Raw genomic sequence first — 27,280 nt, 5'->3', positions numbered from 1 at the left:
CTGGGTTAGCGGAGTCTGTAACCTGAAGCGTATGTAACCCGAGGTACCACTGTACTGCTGACAACATACTCCACACCTATGGATAACTCCACCCAGCGGTTTCATGTAAATGTTAAACAACATGGGGGCTGAAAAGCACTCCCCAAGTAACACCCTCCGGAAATGACCATCCAAGTAGGACTGGAACCACTGCAAAGTGGTGCCACCCACCCCTAGTTCAGACAGTTGCTTCAGAAGGATACCATGGTCGATGGTATCAAAAGCCGCTGAGAGGTTGAGAGGAATTAACAGGGTCCTGTTTCCCTTGTCTCTCACTCGACAGAGGTCATCATACAGGACGACCAAAGCAGTTTCTGTGCCAAAACTGGAACTAAACCCTGACTGAAAGGGACCCAGAAAATCAGTTTCTTCCAAAAGCACCTGGATCTGGTCTGCAACCACTCACGCCAAAACCTTGCTCAGGAAAGGGAGATTAGAAACTGGCCAGTAGTTGATCACCTTCCGGGCCCAGCCTGCTGGTTTTTATCAGCTAAGAGGGGCAAGGGTCTAGGGCACAAGTGGTCGCCCTAACCGACCCAAGCACCTTGTCCACATCCTCAGGCCTTACCAACTGAAACTCATCCAACACAATGGGGCTAGACTGTGCTCTGGACACTCCATGAAATTCATCTGCTGTAACAGCAGAGCATCTTAAAAAGCAGAGACATCACCTTGCCAACAAAGGTCCGTATAGTTAAAGTTTGGTTTTCCCAGTAGTGATGGTATGGAAGTGAGAGCTGGACCATAAAGAAGACTGATCGCCGAAGAATTGATGCTTTTGAATTATGGTGCTGGAGGAGACTCTTGAGAGTCCCATGGACTGCAAGAAGATTAAACCTCTCCATTCTTAAGGAAATTAGCCCTGAGTGCTCACTGGAAGGACAGATCGTGAAGCTGAGGCTCCAATACTTTGGCCACCTCATGAGAAGAGAAGACTCCCTGGAAAAGACCCTGATGTTGGGAAAGAGCACAAGGAGAAGGGGACGACAGAGGATGAGATGGTGGGACAGTGTTCTCGAAGCTACCAGCATGAGTTTGACCAAACTGCGGGAGGAAGTGGAAGACAGGAGTGCCTGGCGTGCTCTGGTCCAGGGGGTCACGAAGAGTCAGAAATGACTAAATAACTAAACAACAGCAACAGCAACAGCAACAACAACAACATAACAGCAGAGTGATGGTGGATGGAAGCAATTTTATCCTCAAAATGCTTTGCAAACAAGTCACAGCGAGCTACCATTGGTTCTATCACTTCCTCTGGGCCAGCCTATAAAAGGCCCCATACAACCCAGGAAAGTTCTGCCGGACGACATGATGAGGATGCAATGGAGGCAGCAAAGTATGCCTTCTTTGCTGCCTGCACTGCCACTAAGTAGGCTCGATAATGAGCTTTTGCCAGTATGTGGTTGCATTCATTCGGATCTTTCCTCCACTTGCGTTCAAGACGTCTCCCAGCTTGTTTCCTCGCCCTAAGCTCTGGAGTATACCAGGGGGCCGATTGGGCTCCATGAAGTGGGAGAGGGCACTCAAGGGCAATTGTGTCAATGGCCCAAGCCACTTGGGTGTTCCAGAGGTCAGCCAGGGCTTTGACAGGAGCTCCAGTCGTATCAGCTGGAAACGCCCCCCCCCACCCGAGCCGTTTGGAATCCCACTGGATCCATCAGCCTCCGAGGGCGGACCTTCCTAATAGGTCCCCCGCCTCTGTGCATGGGAAATGGTGCTGAAAGCCTAAATCTAATCAAGAAGTGCTCTGACCATGACAAGGGACTGATGTCAATGTCCCCTACTTTCAAATCAACCTCTGCCCAATCTAGAGTCTAGAGTGTGGCTTGCCATGTGCATTGGGCACATGTTGGGACAGCCCCATTGTTGCCATGGCAGCCATGAATTCCTGAGCCACCTCAGAGCCAGCTGCCTTGACATGGGTGTTGAAGTCTCCCAGAGCCAGCAGTCTGGGAGTCCTCAACACCGCCTCCGAGACCAGTTCTGTCAGCAGGGAGACTACTGGGCAGTAAACCAGCAGAATCCCTAATCTGTCCTGATTGGCCAACGCCAGGAACACACACTCTAGCCCCCCCCCCCACAACTGGATAGAGAGGCTGGAGATAGAGAATCTCTATAGACTACAGCAACGCCCCCTCCTTGACCTTCGAGTCTGGCCGGATGCTGCACTGAGTACCCAGGTGGGCACAGCTGGGTGAGACCAACTCCACCCTGTTCACCCACCCAGTTTCAGTGATGCAAGCCAGATCAGCCTCCCCATCCATAATCAGATCATGGATGAGGGAGATTTTATTCTGGGCTGCCCTGGCGCTCAACAGCAGCAGTCACAGACCCAGGTTGGAGGGGGGGCTGGCACACAGCACAGTCACTAACTGCCTTGGCTGTGTGCCCCTCACCCAGCCTGCCCCTCCTCCCTCACCATACCTCCCCCTACTTAGAACCCCTGTAACTGGGCCTCTCCCACTCCTCTCCTCCCAGGCACATCCCATCAAGCGCCTTTACAACCCAGTTAAAAACTATTAAAGCACTAAAAAAAAAAGGATATAAAAGGATATAAAAATCATTTAAAAGAGGAAGCCCTCTCTGCTGAGCAGCAGCAGCAGTCCTTAAGAAGCCTGTCAGGCCCTGCAATAAGGACTCAACTCAAAAACTCTAAAACAATAGTCAAGAGCTCTAAAACATGCAGCAACTCAATGCACACAAACAAACAATATAATCAGCAAATACTTTCATTTTCTTAAGAATAAATTACTCAAGACTACAAAGCACTAAAAATAATAAGTATGATCCAGCAAATGACTGGACAAAAGATACTGTACTGGATCAAACCTTTGCCACCAATTTGTAGTGGATCCCTCTCTCTGCCACCAATTGAAGCAAATCTCACCTCTGTATACACTATATATAACCACCAGGGGTTATCATATGAGTTTTGTGTGAGAGTACACTTAGATTCTTGGAGACTCAGGCAGAAGTTTGACAAATAAGAAAGATTTAGTTTACAGAATGAAGTTGATAAAACAAAGGATGTGTCAGGAGATAAAAGGTCTTTCAGGAAACAGTTAACCTGTTAATAATTATACTTAATCAGGTGGATGATACAGGCTTCTAAACAAGGTAATAAATGTGCAGCTTCTTTTAAATGTCAGCTGCTTTAATTCAATTACTCCTCAGTTAGATGTTACAGGTTTCTAGACAAAAGTTTATTTCCACTTCTTTCACTTCAGTTCCTAAACTTAGTTGTTGTGTAGGTGTTACAGCTTAATACTTTGGTTCTTAAACAATGAGGTGGTACTTTCTGTCCGTTTCCCAGCCTTTGACCAGTCATACTCCTGAGATACCTCTGGCAGTCTAACAGACCCAGGAGATTCCCACGCACCCCTTTTGCCCGGTTTGGGAGTCTTCTCTTTCTGGAAGATCTCTCCCCTCCTGACTGGATGGAGACCCAAGGAGACTGTATCCTCACAGCTTCTCCTTCTCCTGGCTCCAACTCAGTCTGAATGCTCTCCCAAGACACTCAACACCATCTTCCTATCTAAGCTCAGAGACTCCTTTCTCTAGCTGTAGATATTTTTCCCTGGGTGGATGTTACACACAGAGACCAGGACCAACTCTCCTTTTCAGTAAGTGTCACTAGACACACTAGAGATGGATATTCCCGTATTGCAGGCAGGGAAAACATCCCAGAGACAGGCACCAACACAAAGCAGGCCCAGTAGCTGGAAGTTTGCAGGTTGCGGCACTGTCAACAACAGTCTCCTCGGATGATCTCAGTGATCATCCGATCACACACACACACACACACACACACACACACACACAGCCCTCTGTTACTCTGCAAAACCAAACTATATTCAGTATTCATTTGTTTTGTTTTTGCTTTTTCTGACTTGAAAAGTAAAATGTAAGGAAGAAAATAGAAAGGAAGAAAAATCTAAAACACTGGTGAAAAGGAACAAATAAGATCGTACAAAAGAATGATCAAAAAGTGCATGAGACAAATCTGCATTCAACTTCAAACAACTTATGATTTTCTTTTCTATTCAAGAAGTTCTTGATATAAGGAGTTCCAGGATAGCTTTACCAGGCTAATTTCCCTGCAAGAGATGGCAATAGTAGTGGCACTTCTATAACATTTACCAAAGTGCAGGTGGAGGATGGGGGAAGTGTGTGAGCCCCGGCCAGGCACCCCTCCCTCCCTCCCTCCCTCCCTCCCGCCCTCCCAAGCAGCAGCTCCCCCTCTTTTCTCCCCCTCCCCTCTCTCTCCGACTCTCTTCTCCCCAACCTCATCCTCTATATAACATTAAAGTCTCACATCAAATATAACTGATCTGTAAAAAAACACTTTATAATCTGAAAAGAGAGACAATGTATGTACTTCTTTAACCCAATAAAATCTTTAATAAAAACATTTTTAAAAGATGGATCTTTAAAAGCCAGCAAGAAACCTCTTTTCAGCCTTTTCTCCCAGATCCAAACTGCAAACTTTCCTTTTAGCCACAGGCAGAAGAAACCCCCAATAGCAACTGATGGGCCATTAAGGAAAGAAAGAAAAAGAGGGCTCCCTCTCTGCCTGGCACAGCAGAATATCATGACCTATAATGCTACGCAAGCCTATTCCTCTGACATCTTCAGTAAACAGATTCTACGAAATGCTCAAAAGAAACTTCTCAAAGGAATTGTATAGCTTGAAATTAAAACTTGTAAAAAAAGCCTGAGCACATGAACAATTTCATAAATATGTCACCAAATCAACTTGCAGGCAGCTAAATTTATCTGTTTTTAGGGCTGATGTTTTTAAAATGCTGCATTTTTATAATGGATTATAATTGTGCCAATTGAAGCTGCTTTTAAGTGGGTTTAGCAAGCAATCAATACCCGCCATTTCTAGACCAAAATAAAAGCTCTGGTTGTAGCATGGCACAAAAGAGACAGTCAATTATGTGGAAAGAAGCTTTTTGGTTTTGGTAATAGGAAGCAATTTTTAACGTTTTAAGGAAACCGCCCCATTGTCTAGACAAGAAGACAGGAGACAAAATCCTCACTGGCAGTCTAAACAATATCAGACTTCCCTTAAAATGTTACAAATTGTTTGCCTTGATGAAAATTGAATGCCATCTTGATGAAAGCCCTGCAAATTATTATAGACTGTATCGCCAAAATTAAATTTATTGGTGTCTTTAAAAGTATGGAGGTTGTAGATACTGCCTGTTATTTTTCTTTTGTTTTTAGTAATCAATAAGGTAAAAATAAAAATATACTAACTTCAAGCATTCTGTTAGCAATTCTAGTATTGAAACATTTTTAACCTGTCTTCCCCTAGAAGAGACTTGCCATCAAAATGTCAACTTAAAATTAGATTCAGAGCTAATTTGGGCATCGTTCCTCAGGCAAACCACCTGAAGGATTTCAAGAAAATTCAAAATGGGTTTTGATGAACGTAGCAACTTTTATTGGGATGAGCACTGTCCCAGGCTGTCCTCGAATTTCACCTAAAATAAAATTCAAAATTAATCTGTGGTTCAGGCAAAATACCAGTGGGCTTTCAAGGGAAGTGGAGTTTTTTTGATAAGACCAGTAGCATTTCTCAGAGGACTTTTGCACATCTATACCCTGGGGATCTAATTGTCTTTTTCCCTCTTGCTGATCTTTCCCTTACTGACATTCTTCTATCAAACAGATGTTACAGAGTTAGAGTGAGAGGACACAGCTGCCCCCCACCCCCAGCCCGAGAGCTAAAAGGTTTAGGAAGAACTTTATTAATGCTCAGGAACCACAACTGCATGGACAGTATGCAAGATAAAATACTTCAATGGAATTTATCATGGAAAATCCAATTGTCAACTCTCTTGGTACCTAACCTGCACCACTGTTAACACCTTATAATACTTGTTACTATTTATATAGGTAGAACCAAGTATTCACCAGAATATTAACATGTTATGTTCTGGAGGCAAAACAGTGCTTTCGGAATGTTAGAAAGCATCTTCCACCACATCTCTCCTTACCTTGTTCCGTTACTTCCCCTATCGGCTGCTGCTTTGGTGCTGTTTTTCCCCTATTAGGTGGGCATCATTGCCGGCCAGCATTCCCCACACCTGCTTCCTGCTTTTACATACATCTGAGAAGCCCCAAATGAGCATTGCAAATCAAAATGGAAGATGGCCACCATGTGCAAGTCTACTGTTATGTACTGAAGTTCTCACCCTGGGCCAGCAGGGGGATACTGTAGATAGTTTTCACCCAGGTCCACATATGCAAATAAGGGATTGAAAGTGACGTTCAGTGATTGGATAGTTACAGAAAATGGTTACTGTTGTGTTCTAGTGGAGCTCTATATAAGCAGGCTGGCTGAACCCTTCAGTTCAGTTCTGTTCTGGCCTGTGAATAGACAAGAGCTGTTTGAAAAATCACTGTGTCGTCTGATATGTTCACAACTTAACATCTACACTTTGGTAGGGATGCGGGAGAGGGCCTTCTCAGTGGCTGCTCCCAGACACTGGAACTCCCTCCCTGGAAAAGCTAGATTGGCTCCCTCAAGCTTTTGGCAACAGGCTGCTTTTTTAATGGAAGGGGTGGTGCTGTGCTGTTGTTAGTGTAATTACTGGCATGGTTTTAATAGGTTTTATAAATGTACAGTGGTACCTCTGGTTACGTACTTAATTCGTTCTGGAGGTCCGTTCTTAACCTGAAACTGTTCTTAACCTGAAGCACCACTTTAGCTAATGGGGCCTCCCGCTGCTGCTGCGCCACCGGAGCACGATTTCTGTTCTCATCCTAAAGCAAAGTTCTTAACCCAAGGTACTATTTCTGGGTTAGCAGAGTCTGTAACCTGAAGCGTGTGTAACCTGAAGCATATGTAACCCGAGGTACCACTGTATATAGTTTTACTTCTAACAATGTTGACTTATTTTTAATGTTTTTTTCCTACGTTTTTAGTTCTCATTTTTATATGTAAGCCACCTTAAGTCCCATCAGGGGAAAAGGCATGGTATAAATAAATAATAACCATAATAACAACAGAACAACAACAAACATAGGACTGACCAAAACTGGCACCCCTGTTCACTGTCCCAGTTGCAGGCAGTGGAATTTGGGGGGGGGGGGAGGAAACCCAGGCAGATGGGCAGGGTATCCATTTATTATTATTATTATTATTATTATTATTATTATTATTATTACTATTATTACTATTATTATTATTGGCAAAGGAACAAAAATGTGGGCCATGCCCACAGCGGCTCTCCTGGATAACTGGCAACTGCCATTTTTATTTTCCATAATCCCCATGAGAATGGCAAGGTGTCATCACACAGCAGCATTTCCAGTTAGCTACCTGGAGGAGACCCCCACCCAAGTTTTGGAGGAACTTTCATCCTCCAGATTTCAAGCAGGAGAACCGCTGACTCAGTCCTAGTGAAAGCCACAAATCTGCTGTTGCTGATTAATGTTCTGAAGAAGCAGCAGCAGCTCAACATTACTGTCAGATCAATCAAGGAGGAAAGTAGTGACAGAATGTTCAAGATGTTGTGCAAGCAAACCAACTGCAGACAACAATGACACTCAAGAATATCTGCATGGCTAAAACTACATATGTGCCTTCTGAGACGAGTGCCCAGGACATGTGAAGCCAGAATGCTAGAAAGACGAAATAGGGACACATTTCACATATATCTATGTACATCTTGTCTCTAAACATTGCCCTCCTATTCCACTGAATGGCCATGTTCAAAAAAACGTTCACTCCTACTAACTAGATGCCTTTTTGATCAGTGTATGATCCTTTATAATAATTACTGATTGAACAGCCACTTGAGAACTAGATTTGTGAGAATCTTAAGGCGTATTTTGCTACCACAAATATCTATGTTGTGCTTTTTTAGGTATGTTCAAAGAGGTATACTGTATGACAGTCTGAGTGGCAGAGTCCCCTTGGTCTTTGTCAGCTTCAGCATTTTTGTTGAGTAAAATGGCATTAAGCTGGACTCCCCACACCTCGCACACTAGAATTAGACTATGCTGGTGAGCTTTCATTTTTTTTCTTAGAATGAACACAATACAAACACTGCAAAAGGGACGAAAGCACAAATGGTAGAGTAAAGGCTTGTGGAATTCACAAAGCTTTCCAGAGTGATTTGCAAGATTATCCCCCCCCCCCCCAAAGTGAGAAGGGTCCCCATTATGCACAACTGTTGTGCACTTTTTGGAGCTTCTCTGTTTCATTTGCAATTCATATTGTATGCTGTCATCTCACCCACCCCCCAGTCCTGGCACTGAAATATGATAACTCAATTTCAGCCCCAGCTGAGGATGCAGGAAACAGGAAGCCCAAGTCAATCACACATTCTGTCTCGCCCCCTTTTGTCATGTTCAAAATAGTTCAGTAATCCTTTTATGCTTTTGCACCTGCTTCTAGTTTCAAAAAATGGCTGACCTTCATAATAGTCATAACGCTCATGCCCCAGTAGATGCTAAGTTCTTTGAGGATCACAGCTTAACTTTAATACTCCTCACAATAATTTTACATGGAGAGCTTGTTGTTATAAGGCCCTTTCTAAAAATGTAACATGATGCAATATCTTCCCGTTCCTTTCAGATGTGTGTCAGTGGACTTGAAATTAAAAGTGTCTTACTACAGGGACTCTGCTACAAAATATTGCTTTCTCTTAAAATAGCAATTTTGACCATGTCAGATAACACTTACAACAGTGGACAACTTTTTTGATGCCCTATGTCATTTGAGAAAGTACCGTATTTTTTGCTCTATAAGATGCACCAGACCATAGGACTCACCTAGGTTTGGAGGAGGAAAACAAGAAAAAAAATATTCTGAATCCCAGAAGCCAGAACAGCAAGAGGGATTTGGCTTCTGGGATAGCTGCGCAGCCTGCATTCGCTCCATAAGACACACACACATTTCCCCTTACTTTTTAGGAGGGGAAAAGTGTGTCTTATAGAGCGAAAAATACGGTATTTGTTGCAGCCTCCTCCTTTTAAGAATGAAGGAAGATCAAATAAGAATAAGGGTCTCTGTTTTGTGCAAAAGGAGGAGCAGGAAACTCCTACTAGATACACAACACAATGTTTTGCATTAATATTTGCTTAATTTGTTTATTTATTGATTCCAACCTATTTATAGGCAGTTCAGTGCAAGACTCCTGTGCAATGTACAGTTGCAGACAAGAAATACCATAAAAACTCCATCTAAAACCTTAAAACCACAGCAGCCTTAAAAGTCAATAAATTTAGCAGAGTACAAAGGCAAACTAAAAACCGTTATAATAGATGTTTGACTGCTTGGGCAAATGAAAAAAGAGCACCTTTGTCCGGTGTCGAGAAGGCATCAAAGTTGACACCAGGCCAGCTTTTCCAGGAAAGGCATTCTTAACACCTGCTATCTGACCTGCTGCCATCTGTCTTACCTCAGATGGTGAGGGAACTTGAAGGCACTCCTATGTCAAATGAAGAGAGTGGGTTGGTTCATGAGAAGGCAGCCAGGTCCCAAGCCATTTAGGGCTTTATAGGTAAGGTAGCATGCAGTTTAACCTGTGTAACTTCAGCACATTTCTTTTTTATATAGAACATTTAGCACTCCCCTTGGCTCTGTGCCCTATCCCAGTGTTCCCCAACCTTGGCCTCCAGCTGTTTTTGGACTACAATTCCCATCATCCTTGACCACTGGTCTTGCTAGTGAGGGATGATGGGAGTTGTAGTCCAAAAACAGCTGGAGGCCCAAGGTTGGGGAACACTGCCCTATCCTATTCCCCACTCCTTTCTTCAACTCCGCATCTCCTCTTTATTCCACTTCCCCTCCCACAACACTCCAGTTCATTCATTTAACTTTTCTTTAGCTTCCTGTATCTCACTACCGATTACGCCCTCTTCCTCCAAACAGAGGACTCTTCTCACTTAACCTTCCTAGTTCTCAGCCTAGAGCCTGTCTAAGCTTTAAGATATGTGTGCAGAGTTTATTCCAGCAAAACCTTCATCGTTTCCTTCCCTCATAGAAAGTGAATTGAGAACATTTTATTGCTGATCATTTCATTCTATGAACAGTTCAAAGGTTCATGAGCATGCCATATCACAAAATAATGCTGAATGTCAACTAAAATGGCTTTTAGAAATGAGTTAGATATACTCATAGATGATATTCATCAACAGTTATTTGGCATGATAGCTAAAAATGTTCAGAAGAGGGAGCAGAGTTCATGCCCCCAGCAATCAACTATCAAGTCACCACAACTATCAAGTTAGTCAGTTTTTTGTTTGGTAGATCACAATAACTAGAATTAGTTATTGGCAGTGCTTTTTTCTGGGGATACGCCAGGATACACAGTACCGGCACTTCCTGCCCCCCATGTTAAAAGTGTGGCACTTACCGTAACAACTTCATGGTGAGTATTGGCACAATTTTTTTCTTTTTTAAAGAAATACTTGTTTTTGGTACTACAGTGGTACCTTGGGTTACAGACGCTTCAGCTTACAGACTCCGCTACCCCAGTAATAGTACCTCGGGTTAAGAACTTTGCTTCAGGATGAGAACAGAAATCGTGTGGCTGCAGCAGGAGGCCCCATTAACTAAAGTGGTGCTTCAGGTTAAGAACGGACCTCCGGAACGAATTAAGTACTTAACCCAAGGTACCATTGTAGATCCAAGTACCCCTATCTTCCACCCTACCAGTCCAACCACCATTGCAGTAGAGAAGAAAAAAGAGAAAGAGAGAGAGAGAGAGAAAGAGGAAATGAGGGTAATGAATAGCAGAAAGAGGAGGGGTGGTAAGAAATGGTTGTAAGGAAATGCAGTCAGGCATATTTAAGATTTCACAACAATAACACACTTATTTTAAAGAAAACGATATATACTAGGGCATGGGCTTCTGTTTCTCTGAGTGCTTGGAAAGCAGCACAGACGAACGTCCAGAAATAGGTGGACAGTATTTTACCGCACTGTTATTATAGGTGTACTCCATTTTGCCTTCAGTGAGGAAGACATAATTTTATGGCTAGTTTGCTGAGGGGTTGTGTGCTTTTCACACACATCCAGAAGAATGACTAACAATGTCAGACTGGCACTGGGAAATATAAGCGGGTGATTAAGTGCAAAGGAAATAATCTACACACCAACTGGCTCAGTAAACAACAACAACAACATCTTGTTTTTAACCACTTGGTGACCAGAAATGCCCTCCAGGTTGAGTGAGTGTGCTGGCAAAGGAGGGACAGAGCTCCCGGTTCTCTTTCTACAGCCCACTTGCTTTGCATACCGACTGTGGAGAAAAGCTTTATTTTTTTATTTATTAAATTTACATACAGCCCTTCACCTGACGATCACGGGGCAGTGTGCAACAGAAAAAAACATGTTGTTGGCTTTAGATGAGGCTCTAGTCATCTCTGGCACTTCTCCTTCCGCAACCAAAGAAACTGTATCTAAAATTTCTGATTCTATTCCTGCAATACTAGCCATTTATTTATTTGATAGCCAAAAAAGCAAACTATATACTAAGAAAGGCAAGCCTACGGAAGAAAGAGCAAGTTGTAATTCAACACATAGTCATACCTTGGAAGTCAAACAGAATCCGTTCTGGAAGTCTGTTTGACTTCCAAAACATGTGAAAACCAAATCATGGCTTCTGATTGGCTGCAGGAAGGTCCTGCAGCCAATCAGAAGCTGCGGAAGCCCCACTGGGTGTTCATGTTCCAAAAGAATGTTCGCAAACTTGAACAATCACTTCCGGGTTTGCGATGTTTGGGAGCCAAAACATCCGAGTTCCAGGGCATTCGGGATCCAAGGTATGGCTGTAGTCATAAACCAGGAATAGCTAAGCTGATGACCACAAATTAGATTTTCATTTCTTAATTTTATCCTCAATATTTGAAATAGTACCCAGGACAATGTGCAAAAACGCACTGTAAGCTGGCTAGAGATTATTTGGGAGTTCAGAAGGATTTATCGAAGTCAGATTCACTGAAGAGGAATCCCAGTCGGGTCTGACATGGCTCCTTTGCTTTCAGCCATGCTTCGGATTCCCCTCCCCCACTATTAGGTGTATTCCTCATCCTACTGGAACATCTGGCCTGTTGCATCCTGACCCTCTTCTCTGCTTGTGGAAGAGTTCCCACTGAAAATGCCTAATTTTTGTTGTTGTTGTGCATTCTCATATTCAATGAGGGAAAGGTGATACTCTAATTATTGATCTGAATTCAGCAGCATTATCTGGTACTGAGATATATATATATATATATATATATATATATATATATATATATATATATATGTGTGTGTGTGTGTGTGTGTGTGTGTGTGTGTGTGTAAGATCTTTGGCTCTACAATGAAAAGAACATCAGCATATGATATCTTGTGCCACTGTAGAAATTCGTACCCAGGCACTTTTCTTTCAGCAATTTAAATTGCCACAACTATATTGCCCACATGAGATATAATTATCACAACTGTACACTTAGCATAGCAGATAAATGGGGAGATGGAGTGTCTTGCCAAAGGTCACACAGGAAAGTGGGATTGAAGCTAGGAATAGAAGCATCATTTCCTGCCTTTTGGAAGTGAGGCCACAAGGCCCACCTTCCTGCTTAGGATGCTATGTGGAATAGACATATGTTTTTTGTGTCATTACTTGCTTGGGAATGAAACTTTTTTGGCAAGGCTCTTCATGAACTGGATGCAGCTAATTAATCTGAATACATGTAATTGGGGGGGGGGCTGAAACCTGATAAGACATAGTATAAATGAGAATAGTAGAAATGAGATTAACTTGTATTCTGAAATTTAGAAAAATTGGAAAAAAAGCTTACAATAAAGCTTTGTAACAGTGGCGTTTTAAAACTGTGAGGCAGGTCCTAGATTCCATCTCTTGGTTACACTGTCATGTGACAAAAAATGAAATCTGGGGATGGTCTCGGTACCTGAGGTAGACTGCAAATTGAGATGAATTCAGTTCCTAATGTCTCCCACTATGGCAACTGCCGTGAGTGTTTGTGAAGTGGTCCTTCCACCTGCAGAACTTGTGATCTACCAAGATAGACAGACAGCAAAAACAAGGACAGCTCTGCGGATAATATGCATATAGCCTGTTAGCTGGTAAGGCCTGGGGTGAAGGGCAGGTTTTGGATGTGCAAGTAATCACTTTACTGGGAGGTATAGATATAAGGGTCTGGGTGTGGTGGCATGAAAATGATTGGAAAATTAGGTTTACCTTCCACATTTTTCTGGGGGATTTTAAATTTAGTTCCCAATTGGAAGAGATTATGGGAAAATTGTAAAAACTAATGATAACTGTTTTTTCTTCTAGAATGATAAATGTTTTATAACGAAATATTTTAAATAGATAATTTAGCTGCTCTTTATTTCCTTTATAACTATTTAATAACTTCATAAGACAATTGCATTGTATTATTGTTATTCTTGTATACAGCTTTCAAATATTACTGTCTGCTTCAGATTATTCCATCTTCTGTAGTATGTGAAAGATATGTGTTCTGAAGCAGACATAGCAAATCAAGGAAATAAGGTAATACAGTAGATGAAAGAATAAAGAACCTTGTTTCAAGCCACACAAAGCCTCAGTTCTCCGAACTGGATATAAACAAGGATAAACAAGGGAAATGGGGCTCTCCTGAGGACCTGCTGCAACGGCATTTGCTGCTTCTTCTTAAAGGTAAGGAAGGGGTTAGAGGTCAATGTGCTTTGAGACGGGGGTGAAATGGGTTTGGGGAACAGGAAAGGGCCAAGTGTCAGGTGGATGGGGAGAGTGAGGAATTGCTTGCCAGGTGGGATTTTGATCTGAGCCAAAGAATAATCTCAGGATTTGCCTCTCACCCAAGGTGTGCTTTTATAAGCTCCCAAGTATAATTTCAAATTTTGGTTTGGAGAACTTTGCTGACATCTCTAATTTAATATATAAAACTGGTTCTGCATAGTTTAACTGCAACTCTTGTTAATACATTCATATTACTCCGCTGGAATCTACATATTCACTTTTGCATTTCTTACTCTGCTTTCTAGCCTCACAAATGTACTCCCATGCTAGGGCAGCGAAAAGTTATATACAATTTTAAACTAGCACTATAAAACAATACCAAAATTAGTATGAAAAAATAAATTTTGAAACATTGGTCTAAGTACCAGCATGGGACATGGCCTGGCCTTGCTGCACCCCTTAGGAGCAACACCCCCCCCCCACCTTTAGAGCATGAGTACATATACACACCTTAGTCCCCTAGGCCATTCTCAGGAAAGGAAAGTCGGCACTCCTGATCCCTAGTTACCTTTCACCTTGATGCAGATGAGCTACATGTTTCTGTTTGCAAGGTACCCAGATGTCCCATCAACACTGCCTGGCTCAGTGGGGTGCACACATTGGGGGGCAGCAGCGGCTCTACTGCACACAAAGCAACTTCCCATATGAGTGGGCATTGCTCCTATGCGAGGATGGTGCGCTCTTTCTATTGGCAACAGCAAGTTAGCAATTACACTGACTGCACCAGTCAGCCAAATGCTTTCTAAGTCTTCAGAGAATAGACCAAAGATGGAGATAAACACTTTGCTTAGTTACAAATATATCTTTTTCTATAGAATTGTAGAGTTGGGTCACCTAGTTTAGCGCACGGAAATGCAGGGAATATGTTCTATATCTATTTCTTCAACCAGGCCTTTGAGTGTTAAACAATCTATAGAGTGTGTCTATGTGTGTGCTATTGTTCTTTTATTGATATGTTATGTATTTCGTATTTTGTGTCTTTATGTTGTAAACCTTTGGATGAAGGGTGGTAAAACAAACAAACAAACAAAAATCTAAAATACCCAGATGCACTTCCTGCATTTTGCTGAAGGAAGGATATCTCTGTTGTACTCCATACTAAAGAATAAAAAAATACGTGCCCAAGAAAATCAACTTCCACAACAGGAATTCCATGCAAATGGAGCAAATCTGCAATGCTTTTTATTTTATTTTGCACTGTATATTCTTCTTTTCTATTTATGGGAAGCAAAATGAGATACATTTGGCACTGAAATGTACCCTCCTCAATTCATGAAAATTTTATTCACCAGCTGCCACCCATTTTGAAGTGTATTGCTGCAGCTATAAGGGCCAGCAACTTTCTTATTTTTTAAAACAGTGCAGTAATTAACAAAATTCTGCACTAAATACAAGATCCTGCAGTCCATGGATCTGTGGTATAGAGATAAAAATAGAAACCTAGGCCTATTTACACACACACACACACACACACACACACACACATTTAATGTTTGATTTCACACCAGACTTATTGAAAATAATTTCCACATTTCAACTTGGAATCATCATTACATAGTATTCAAACAAATGTGTTTTTCAGAACAGCACATGCTCATCACAATCAGGTCATTGTGGGTGAATCTGGGAGCCTACACGGAAAGGGTGGCAGGGTTAGGGTTTAGGAGAGCCAGAAATAGAAAATTAATCTTACTTCTACGGAGGTACAGCACCTGGCACTGCCAATACAGTAATAAGCTTTTATTAGCACCTGCCCACACTGATGCCTGAGGACAAAAATGGGATCAAAGCAGTAGGGAGATCTGAAAATGAATTACTATGGTGTTTTCTTCACAGAAAAACCAACTTTCCTTTTTAATTAAAAGTCAAATTGACATAAGCTGGAGATCCAAATAGGTATTGTAAAAATATTTATTTCAAATTTTCCATTTATACACAAAAAGATAAAATCAATAGGAAAGTACAACATTAAGAAGTAAAAACAGAAATGATTAATACCAAGATGTTCTTTCTTGGTATACAGTTGATTATTGCAATTATTCTTAACATTAATTATTAAAGTTGGGGATCTTAAATAAAAAAAAGTATACACCATACCTTTTTTCACATTCTTCAGTTACTTAACAAACTCCTAAGGACCACTTCACATGTTACAACTGTAAAAAACTGCACATGTAAAAACTGCCTGTGCAGACAGACAACTGTATCACACAGAGAGATGCTGTATTTCCTGACTCAGGAAGGTGAACCTCAGCAAACCCATATTGAAATATAAGAAGAAACATTTTAAAGCTCAAATATTGCCGAAGGAAAGTCCTCCTGGGTCAGGCAAAAGGCCCCCATAGTCCAGAATCCTCCGACAGCAGCCAACCAGATGAGAAGCCCACAAGCAGGACGTGAGTACAGAAGCACTGAAAGTAGACCACAGCCATCAAGGAGGGTAGCCAGTGTCTGTCTAATCCTCTTTTAAAGCCACCACTACATCTTGAGGGAGTGGACTTCATAGCATAATTATGAACTGAGATGAAGTTCCTCTTCTTGTCTGTCCTGAATCTTCCAACATTCACTTTCAAGGGATAGTCCTGGGTTCTATTAATGAGAGGGAGGAAAGCGGAGCAATGGATCCAAACTACAAGAAAGAAGATTCCACCTAAACACGGAGCAATGGATCCAAACTACAAGAAAGAAGATTCCACCTAAACATTAGGAAGAACTTCCTGACAGTAAGAGCTGTTCGACAGTGGAATTTGCTGCCAAGGAGTGTGGTGGAGTCTCCTTCTTTGGAGGTCTTTAAGCAGAGGCTTGACAACCATATGTCAGGAGTGCTCTGATGGTGTTTCCTGCTTGGCAGGGGGTTGGACTCGATGGCCCCTGTGGTCTCTTCCAACTCTATGATTCTATGAAAGCTTCTATCCACTGTCTCCACACCATACATAATTTTATAAACTTCTATAATGTCACCTCTTACTTCCCTTGTCTGTAAGCTAAAAAGGCCCCAATGCTGCCACTTTTTCTCCATCCCTCTTGATCACCTTGCTCTTTTCTGAGCCTTTTCTACAATATTCTTTTTGAGGTGAGGTAACCAGAATGGTACATAGTATTCCAAGTGCAGTCACACCACAGTTTTGCGTGATGACATTATGATTTTAGTAGTTTTGTTTTCAATCCCCTTCCAAATTTTCCTAGCATTGAATAGTTCGGTTTTCCAAGCCTGACATCTGGGAAAGTCATCCTATACAAGCTCACCTGACAAGACCAAAAGACATCAAGAGGTCCTTGTTGGGTGTACAGCTAGTGGAAAGCACAGATTTGCCTTTCCGTATTGTGTGACATTACCACAGGAGTAGATTACTAGGAGGGAGAGATTCCACAATGACATTTGGAACATCTAGTATCTGCTCCTCCACCAAGGTTGTAGAAGAACTTATGCCAGTTGCAGACTCAATGTCAATTCAAGGACACATAGAGGATGATGTCCAATATCCCTATTAAATGCAGCACCACAGGTTGTATCAAACATTTTTCTATACAAGTCTGATAAACATGGAAAACGCCTGTAATACACAGGCCTCACTTTACGTTTCTACCCAGTCATCTATTGAACAATTTGCTAATCAAGAAGGATTGGAGGGAGAGCAGAAACAGGTATAAAAAGATCCACTTCCCTACTATTATTAGAATACAGCGGTACCTTGTTTGACAAACTGAATCCGTTCCAGAAGTCGGTTCGACCCACTTTTGAGTTTGCGGCATTTGGGAGCCGATTTGTTCAGGAGCCAAGCCGTTCGACAACCAAGGCGCTGCTGTAATTGTGAACAGATTCCGTACTACTAGCCTTCTTCATAAGAGATGTTAAAAATCTGGACAGCAGTACACCAAAACCAATAGGAATGGATGGGTGCAAGTAGTTCTCTTTGATAAGACTCCAAGGCACTGGCATTAGCTAGTTCCTTTTCAAAGTACCAAAAAGAACAAACTGATGAAGTAGGTTGCTGTCTACTAAAACTCATGCCATTTTGTAATGAAAAGATTATTAAAAGTTAGTATCCAGTGCCAAATACATTTATCTTTATCACAAAAGACTAACATTGTATGTATGTGTCAATAAAGTGGAAACAGTAATGCATTTCAGAAAGTTAGTTTTCGAGTTAACAAAGTGGCTGAACGTGACAGTAGCAGGGGATAGGCTACAGCTCATCAGTAAGAGGAAGATGAACTAAATGAAATGGATGTCATGGACTTAATTCTTCTGATTCTATTATTCTACTTATGATTTGAAAGTCTGGTGTTTGATCTGCACTATGTGGCTTGAACCCACAAAAGCTCAATAAAGACCAATGTATAACAATAAGTCAATGCATTCATCGCTTTGCACCAAAGCCTGAAGCCAACTACCAAATAGTAATTCAATAGCAATAAGTCAGAGAGAAGAAATATAAAAAACACAACACAATCTGCTATTATAAAGAATCACTGCAATAATCAGAACCATTTCCCCAGCAGCAGCAGCATCAACATGAACTGATCAGATTAAAAAATAGCCAATAGAAACTGCAATAAAGATGTTTAAAATCATTCAAAAGCCTGGTACCAAAAATATGTTAATGTGAACACCAGCTGAGACAATAAGCTGGGGGGGGGGGTGTCATTAAGAAGGCCCTCTCTCTTGTTGCCACCTGACATTCTTCTGCTGGGGAACTAGGAGGCAGCATTCAAAATTCACCAGGCACCAGACACTCTTTGCACCTGGCTATTGGCTACTTGTGACCAAGGATGGCACCTGACACCTCCACCATCTGGAGATGCATGCCTGGGGATTGTTGGATACTGACTGTTGACACTTGCAACACATCCTGTAGAATTCTACCCATTATATTTTATTTGCACAATCAGAATGAATTCCAGGAACCAAGAAATCATATTGAAAAATACAACTTTTGAGCAGTCCGGCCCAAAAATGGCAACGAGGCATTCTGTTTTGGCGACAGTAACCCTGGTTTAAGGAGCCATATATTAGCCTAGCTTATATATCCGATTTTCTAACACTGCTTGGAGGCAGGTCTCTAAGGATGACCAAGTAGGTTTGTATGGCAAGAGGCATTCAATGAGGTATCTGAGTTCCCTGGGCGCTTGAGGGTTTGCAGGTTATACCTAGTGCTTTTCTGGACCAGATTACAGGGACAGGCCGGAGTCCAAAGGGTGGGCACCGGAGGCAGTGGGCAGGAGGATGATATCATTTGATCCCCATGATTAATTAACTGATGTCTGACTCCTCTCCCACAAAATATCATCTTATTCCATGGTTCAAATCACAGTTCATCATTAATAAAATAAACGTAACAGTTGCTTTGCACTGTGTGGTGGCTTCAAATGATTAATTACAAGAGAAACTGAGTAATTCCCAACTGCTGTATTTTAAAACTGCTTAAATGCTAAAGCTCTTGGTTATTTGCTTTCTCTAGGTGTTATATACAGACTGGATAACCATGGAATAATTCTCCTGTATGATCTCTAGCACTATAGTGCAGTCAGCTTAATTTTCTACCCCTCTCTTTACCGACTTTGCCTCTATGAGCAAGTGTGCCTTGAGAAGGTGTGTTTACAGAAAGGAGGCTGAGGAGAAGAAAGTACACTTGCAGAATAGGAGGATGCTTTTACCTGTGGGATTATCTTGCTGCCATCCATCTCCTTTCAGTATCACGAACAAATTGAGCCCAAGGCAACCATTTGCCTGGAAAGGAGACCAGGAGGCCCTGAGCTGAAACAGTGTACAAGACCTTTGCTGTCTATATTCCATTTCTCTTGCACCACTTCCATTCCTGTGCCCTCTCACCCTATTTGCTAAGTCAAAGCCAACTCTGCATAATCTTTAGGGCTGCCAATTAACCAGAAGAAAATCCAGCATTGCCCGCTCTGGTGCCTTCAACACAGCTTGACCAGCAGATATTAGTAGAATATCTTTTCATAGCATGGGAGATAAACGTCCCTGTGGCTTATCATTGCAAACCAAATGGCTGTCAAATACAGTTACAGGGACTGCTTGAAAAGTTGGAGGTTGATTGTGAAGTAACAAAGGAAGCAAAATGTTGTTCACAGAAAGGGTTTCACCTTAATATTATTGCTGATATGAGCATTAATGTTTGTGTGAAAAAATGAAGGAGGACTGGACATAGGTGTTTTCTGTTTTCTGTTGCTTCCCAGCCCCCAGGTAGTTACTGCTATTATATTAGCAAATTTGGAGTTGTAATATTTTCATGGGCGTTATTTAACGGAACAGTTTTGCTCTGTCTACTGAGGGGTCAACAGAATAGGTATAGGTGGTCAGGACAGTTACTGTTTTACATGGATCCCCAAAACTCAGAAACTCTTCATACATTGTTGGCCCTTGGTGGTGGGTGTGCAGCTCTGAGACAAAGCAACAGGGTGTTGCATCAGATTCTGTGTAGTTAGATCTGATGTACTACAATCATGCACGTTTTAATATCCCCCTTTCTCAATCAATTATGAATCTTATTCCCGCCCCCCAATTTTACAACTCTGTTTAGAAATATCAATTCTGTCTTTCTTTTTCTTCTCCAGGTGTGCAAAATGCATTACAGTCGTACCTTGGATCCCAAATGCCTTGCAAGTCGAACATTTTGGCTCCCGAACGCCGCAAACCCAGAAGTGAGTGTTCCGGTTTGTGAACGTTCTTTGGAACCCGAACATCTGACATGGGTTCTGCAGCTTCTGATTGGCTGCAGGAGCCTGCTGCAGCCAATTGGAAGCCGTGCCTTGGTTTCTGAACATTTTTGAAGTCAAACGGACTTCTGGAACGGATTCCATTGAACTTCCGAGGTATGATTGTATGTTCTAATGTATATTCTCTCTCCCTGTGAAAGGACTGACAGGGCTGGTGCAAATCCAGGCGCCCCCTGTCTCCATGCCTGAGCACAGCAACTCCAGTGCATGGGCAGAAAGCAGAAGAGTAGCAAATGCATGGGATCCATCTCCTGTGCAGAGTGCAAATACAACACACACACAGGCAGCAGAATTCTTCAGTAATAGTTTAGTGAGGAGGCTTAAAAGTGTAAAAATTGATCCTCAGTAAGGTACAAAAACTTCAGCTCACAAGAGAGTGTCCAGTTACAGAAGTAAAAGAGAGGAAAACAGAAAGAAAGGACTGATACAGAACTGCTCAGCAGGCAGAAGATATATTGGCTGCTGCCGAGTAGTGACCTTGAGTCCCACAGACTCGCGTGACTAAACAGATAAACAACAGCTGCAAGTGTGTTTTTCGAGAAAGTTCAAGAAAGTTCTGCACCAATAAAACTCACAATCCTTGACAAGGACCAGATAGCTTCAGCTGTTTGGGGCTAAAAGAGTCAACATTACAATGATGCAAAAGACTGACACTGAAATTCATGATTTGGCAAAAAAGAAAAAGTCATAAAGCTATTATTGGAAATTCAAGACCCAAACCTCCATGTCAAGTGGAGGTCTGTCAATTTATTTCAGTAGGCATTTAAGTCTGTGGTAGAGATATATTTTTCACAGTATGTGAAGAGCCTAGAACTCAGAACCAAACCAGACACAACAGAAGCAGTTCTGTGCATTTTTACCTGCATCTGTCACAACCACATAGAAAACAAGGTATGTGTGTTGGTCTGGCATTCTAATGCCTGAAAGGGAATTCTTAATAATGGCTAACAGCATGGGCTGACACATTTATTGGTATTTATAAAATAAACATACATCATGTGCCTCGCGCATTTATCTGCACATTGTAAATAAAGTCTTTGCAAGTTTCTTTGATTTGAGTTTGTCCTCGTCAACACATTCACAATCAGGCATATGCATTTTATTGGGCACAGCCCTTTGCTCACACACTTCTTCAGACTGCAGCTAGTGCTGTGCTGAAACCTGTCCTCAAATATTTTCTTATTCTGCAAATCTGCTTCACTTTCCATCCCTGCTGCCATTGGAATTTCTTCAGAATTTCAGCAAATGCAGGGTTGAACATACCTTAGCATAGCACACATTTGGTGTGCACACATTCATTCCACTGAACATTTCTCCAATGCTCTGCAGCCTTCCTGGCTGACTGCACTTCTCAATCTGGAAAGGCCTCCTGGGAGGAGTTAGGTCATCACATCTTCCCCCTGGGCATGAACTGAAGCTGGGGAAGATGGCCACTGAGTGCCTGAGATCACTGTGTGCACTGGTAGTACTTTCAGGAGAAGTCTTTCCTTTAATTTAAAAATAAATATGCACAAATGTCTTTGAAAGTAAAACAAGAGTTCACTAGAATAAAAAAAGAACAGCAGTCAGGAACGCAGCCTCCATGGGTTCCCACACTAAAAGCAAAACTGAAGGTATCAGAGCTTTGTTTAAGGAAGTGGAGACACCTAGGAAGGCTGCAGAACATAAATAATTGGAGAGATGAGTTGCAGAATGAAGGCCACCCTGAAAGACAAATGTGACAAAAACTCTACACCCCACCCATGATAATTTCAAAATTTTTATCTTTTAAAGCAATTTATTTTCATTTTTTATTGATGGAGAATGTTATGGGGGATATACGGGATAAAATTAAGGACAACACTATAAAATATTGTGCTCTGTACACAAATTATTAAAACACAACCCAGATATTCACCACCATTTAATGCTTTTCACACTGCCTGTCTTTTAATGGCTTGCGTGAGTGACTCCTCATAAATGAGAACCATACAATTTTTATCTTTTGCTTTCAAGCCTGCCATTTCACAATTCAGCTCTGAGTCATCAAGTAGACTGATGTTCAATGCATGTGTTGGACCAGCCCTAAGATGTCACACACATATTTAAGTTCATTTTTAGCTGAACTGTAAAACTTGTCACCCACAACCCATGCATCACCATCCATGGTCTCCAGGGTAGAGAAATTAGTTTTGCTACTTGCCTCAGAATGAAAAACAGGAGATTGTCCGACCTTGGCAAACTATACAACTGATGAGGCTGCATTTCTCAGCTTCATGAGTCCAGTAGTTCTGCCGGCCTGAACCCCAGACTGAACCCCAGCCATCCTTTGAAACTGGTCCTTCTCCAAATTTTATAATGCAGTTCACTAGCCAAGTAATATGTAATAAAATGCATATCTTGGTGAAAATGGCATACAAAAATCCATTATATTAGGGGAAATGTGGAGAACAGAAGATTGAAAAAATGAGCAGCCTGTCCTTAATGATTGATGGAATCACATGCAACCTGACAGCAATGAAAACTTTTGTGTCATCCTTCTACAACTCCACGTCCCAGGTAGTCTTCAGCTACGACAAGGTATGAATTGCCATATGATACTTCAGCCCTCAATTTAGTGAACTATTTGTGGTTTTGCTCTTTCAGCTTTTGTGGTCAAATTCTACTACTATGGAAATGAATGAGAGAACAAAAAAACCCCAACAACCAACCACACACACACACACACACAACCCCCCCCCAGCACAGGAAGTGCTAGGGATTGAAATGACCCTGCAAGATGCAATATAAAGTTATTAGTTACTCAACATACCTGCAGAAGATCTAACCCTGGCCTTCTATGCCCATTCAGTGTGAGAAACAAGCATGACGGATGACTCAAAATATGTTTTCTTTTTCATATTTATTTTACCTTAAAACATTTAATGATTTATTTATTGATGTATTTATTGATCGATGGTGATAATGCTGATGATGTTCCAGTTAACATAGGAGGCAACTGAATCTCATTCTGTTCCCTGAACATCAGCACAGAGTCCAGGCTTGGGTTTGGGACCGAAATGGCCTTGGCTGCCCTAATGACCTTCTTCCAAGAGACGGATGGAGCATGTCACCCGGTTGCTTTATCTCAACAGCTTCTGACCACTCTATGCTCCTGAATGGTTTGTGTGAGCCTGTAGTCCTCTTTTACAGTGGCTCCATTCCTGCTTGCAGGACCAAGAATAGCACTGGGGCTTTTGTGTCTGCCCTCTGGCAGTTGTGCTATAGAAACCACGGAAACACTCCTAAGGAAATCTGGGGCATGTTTTTATCAATATGCTGATGACACCCAGCTCTATTTCTCTGTTATCTGAATCCAGAGAGGCTGTGATTGTTTTGAACCCATGCCTGAATGGTGGATGAGGGCTAGGTGCATCAAAAGTCAGTTAACCTTCCTGCAAAATTATATAATAAATATACTGTGTGCAATATAAATAGGGTAAACTCAAAGCAAAGAAACTTGCAAAAAGTTAGATCTCTCTCTCTCTCTTCCACCAGCACACGCTGTTACTCTCATTGTTCACAGCTTCCTTGCCTTCTTCCTTTGAGGGAATATTTGTTGCTCTCAAGGGCTCTCCATTACTAGAATGCTGGGTTTTTTTTCCTTCTGTACTTCCAACAATCTTTTCCCACCTTATTGGTAATAATAATATATGTTATTGGAATTATATTTCAGGAAATGTTTTTCTCTCTTTTACAACTACCACACCACAACTCCAAATTGTGCTTTTGATCCCTGAAAAATATGGGGTGTATTCTACACATTTCTGTCTCTGCCCACATGGAAAAACAGGTTCTATATATCATGCGTCAATCTGCAAATGCAGACATGTCTTTAGCTACAATAATTTTTGGGGATACTGTTAATATAAATTCAGAAACATTAAGCAAGCAAAGCCCCATAACTGCTATGAGCAGTTTCTCCCTTCCAGACAGCTTTCAATAATGTGGTGACTGCAGATCTGTGTGTCTTTGAGCCTGGGTGTACCAATAATCAACTAGGAACCTGGAATTGATTTAAACAAAAACATGGTTGCACGGATGAGGAGCACTGAGCTTCCTTCACTGCCATTACATTCCAGTAGCCATTCTTCCAAAGCACTTTTGCTGAGTCCCTCTGAGGCTAAAATACAGAAATGTACCAGGTGCACCAGGTCCAAGGGCTTGGGATCTGGCCCAGTGACTTGAAAATCAAGGTTGGCAGATCACTTGAGACCACTCATTTTATTTTTATATCGACAATTCATATACAGCTTAATCACAAATATATCTAATGGGTGTACAAAAAATGAAAATAAAAATCAGTTACAATTACAAAGCCTGAATTCAGTTTAATAATAATAATAATAATAATAATAATAATAATAATAATAATAATAATCAGTGCTTTTTTCTGGTCATACCCAATGGTACACAGTACTGGCAACTCTTTTTCTGGAAAAAGCACTGATCTTTACATCCAACAGCAAGTGAGAGCAGCGGGAGGGAAAGGGCAGTGACACATCTGTCTCCCCAAGCAAAACTCTCTTCTCCCAGCCTTTCGAGTAGCTCCATGCGCCACAGCAAGCATGAAGTGAAGGCCGGAGCACTGCTGCTGAGCATGTCCAAAGGATGGCGCAAGTGTGCTCTGGAGGAGCTCTGCTGTTCTGGACATGCCTCATGGTGTTGCGCAAGCAGCCTTCCTTTTCCCTGCCAGAGCGTGTGGTGGCGAGCTGCAGAAGGGCAGCCCTGGAGGGACGAGGGGTCATGCTGCTCATCGAAAGGGTGGGCAAGCAGCAAGAAACGCTGCCCTGTGAGCAGAGATCAACCACAGGCTGGAGGAAGGCAAAAATGGCAGGCACTCTTAGGAGCAAGAGCCTCCAGCCCTCCTGTAATCAGCATTCTTCTGCTGACCTTGCAAAGCCATTCCCAAAATCTGTGGGCCGCTTATGATCAACGTCTTCGTCGGTGCCCAAGCAACGACGCTAGCGTTGGGAAAGAGCTGCATGCCTCTGAGCATGTGCAGAGTGCCCTCCCTCTGACCCCCCCACTTGCACTTACCGGCATTGGAGATCATTATTAATAATAATGTCTTTGAAGCTCAGTGACTGGGCAGGGATATAAGGGATCAGGTGGCCTCTGAAATATCCTGGCCCCAAGTTGTTCATATACAGGTGCCGACCATTCCTGCCCCCCTCCATCAACAGAGCATGTATAAGAACCCCCCGACCTGCCCCACCCCCATTCTGCCTTCTTCTGGGTCCAACAGGACCCATGAGTCAGCGACTGCATGTCAAGAGGAGATGTCTAAAATGACCGCTGCCCGTATATTAATACATGAACCACAAATTGGAACTGATAGTACATGGGCGGCCAATACAAGCTTTGGAGTGTCAGAGTTATGTGCTGTTGATAGCCTCTTTCCATCAATCATCTAGCTACAGCGTTGTCTCAATGTGGTAGACCCATATAGAGTGCATTACAATACAACCCTGACCATGTGCATCTTCTGGAAGACACTTCTATCCTTGCTGGTAGAGAAGGAAGCATCACAATAATTAACATATTGTTATGCCCACATCATCCCAAGGGCTTAGGAAGAATAAATCCAATTAATTAAAAAATAAAAATAACTGATAATCTCAATTTAAGATAGGCAGTACATATTTTTATTTCAAACTTTACTTTTCCAAATTTATTCTGTTTATTTTAACCTCAATCCATAACAATATTTTGCTGCCACATTTTAAAAAATATGCTCCAGAGTTCTGAAAAAAGCACGAAATTATTTTAATGACATATTATTATTGTTGTAGATAAATAGGCTACAGTTCAAAATATACTCTAACAGGTATGATAGCAAATATTATTTCTAATGTTTACTGCGCCATCTACAAAGCTTTTATTGTGCTATTTATATCTCTATGGTTTGACATTTTAGTCCGAGAAATTAGGAACTCCTTTATAAAATTTCCAAGGATGATGGGTTTGAAAAAAGAAGTGATTCTTTTAAATTTCTAGCAGAGTATTATACTGAAGTAACAAGGAATACCTTGAAGGCCCTAAGATTAGCTGCGGAAACTTATGGAAGACAATAACTTTTCTCTTTTACTTCTGTGTGAGGTAGCTGTGAAAAACCTTCTCTTTTGTGGGAACTGAACTCTTTCTCTCTACCAAGGTCTGGTATCAATTACTAGGGATTTAGAGACCCCATATAAAAGACAGTGCCTATTTGTTTTGAAATTTGTTTTGTGATTAAGCTGTCAGAATGTCGCACAAATGCCAAGGTAAGTTAATTTTAAAAATAATGCTTTAATGAGCTATGCAAGAAAGGTGAAACTGCATGTATTTTTAAAAATGCTAATTGTTCAGTTTTTTAGTTAATTTTTCTATTTTTTATCATGCTGACCTTAACTAGTCATTTGGATAGAGCAGAAATATTTCATTTCAGATCATGTAATTCTTACACATTTTGAAACTATAAGCAAAGCTATGGAACTGCTACAAGTTTACCACATTCTCTATTTTGACCTGTATAATTTTTCACCACAGATATTGCAATAGTACCAGTCAGAAATAAAAATGGAATTATTCAAGAAAACAGGCAAATTTGGGGCAACCTTATTAACTTACTTTATTCCAGTTATATTTTTCTATCTACTTATGGCTGTGATCTTAAATACATTTTAAAATAATTCAAAGGTCAAAGGCCTGGAAACGATGCCTTA

General features: G+C 41.6%; 1 protein-coding gene across 9 annotated transcripts in view; it reads right to left on the bottom strand.

Moving 5' to 3' along the window:
• Window positions 1-27,280, bottom strand: part of LOC308585415 (uncharacterized protein) — a 212,077-nt gene that overhangs the window by 64,418 nt on the left and 120,379 nt on the right. The window contains exons 3-4 of one of the 9 annotated variants that reach the window (XR_014007374.1): window positions 19,473-19,572; window positions 15,843-16,403 (exon numbers count right to left, since the gene is read on the bottom strand). The exons of 6 other annotated variants lie outside the window; for them this stretch is intronic. The gene's annotated coding sequence lies outside the window, so the exon portion shown is untranslated. Of the gene's footprint in view, window positions 1-15,842; window positions 16,404-18,812; window positions 19,573-27,280 lie in introns of those variants that run through there. 2 more of the 9 variants (XR_014007375.1, XR_014007376.1) reach the window with 2 other exon arrangements.

The sequence above is a fragment of the Podarcis bocagei genome (genome assembly GCF_964188305.1).
Source record: "Podarcis bocagei genome assembly, chromosome: 4".
In the NCBI taxonomy this organism is placed as follows: domain Eukaryota; kingdom Metazoa; phylum Chordata; class Lepidosauria; order Squamata; family Lacertidae; genus Podarcis; species Podarcis bocagei.
This window is presented reverse-complemented; position numbering and strand designations above follow the sequence as displayed.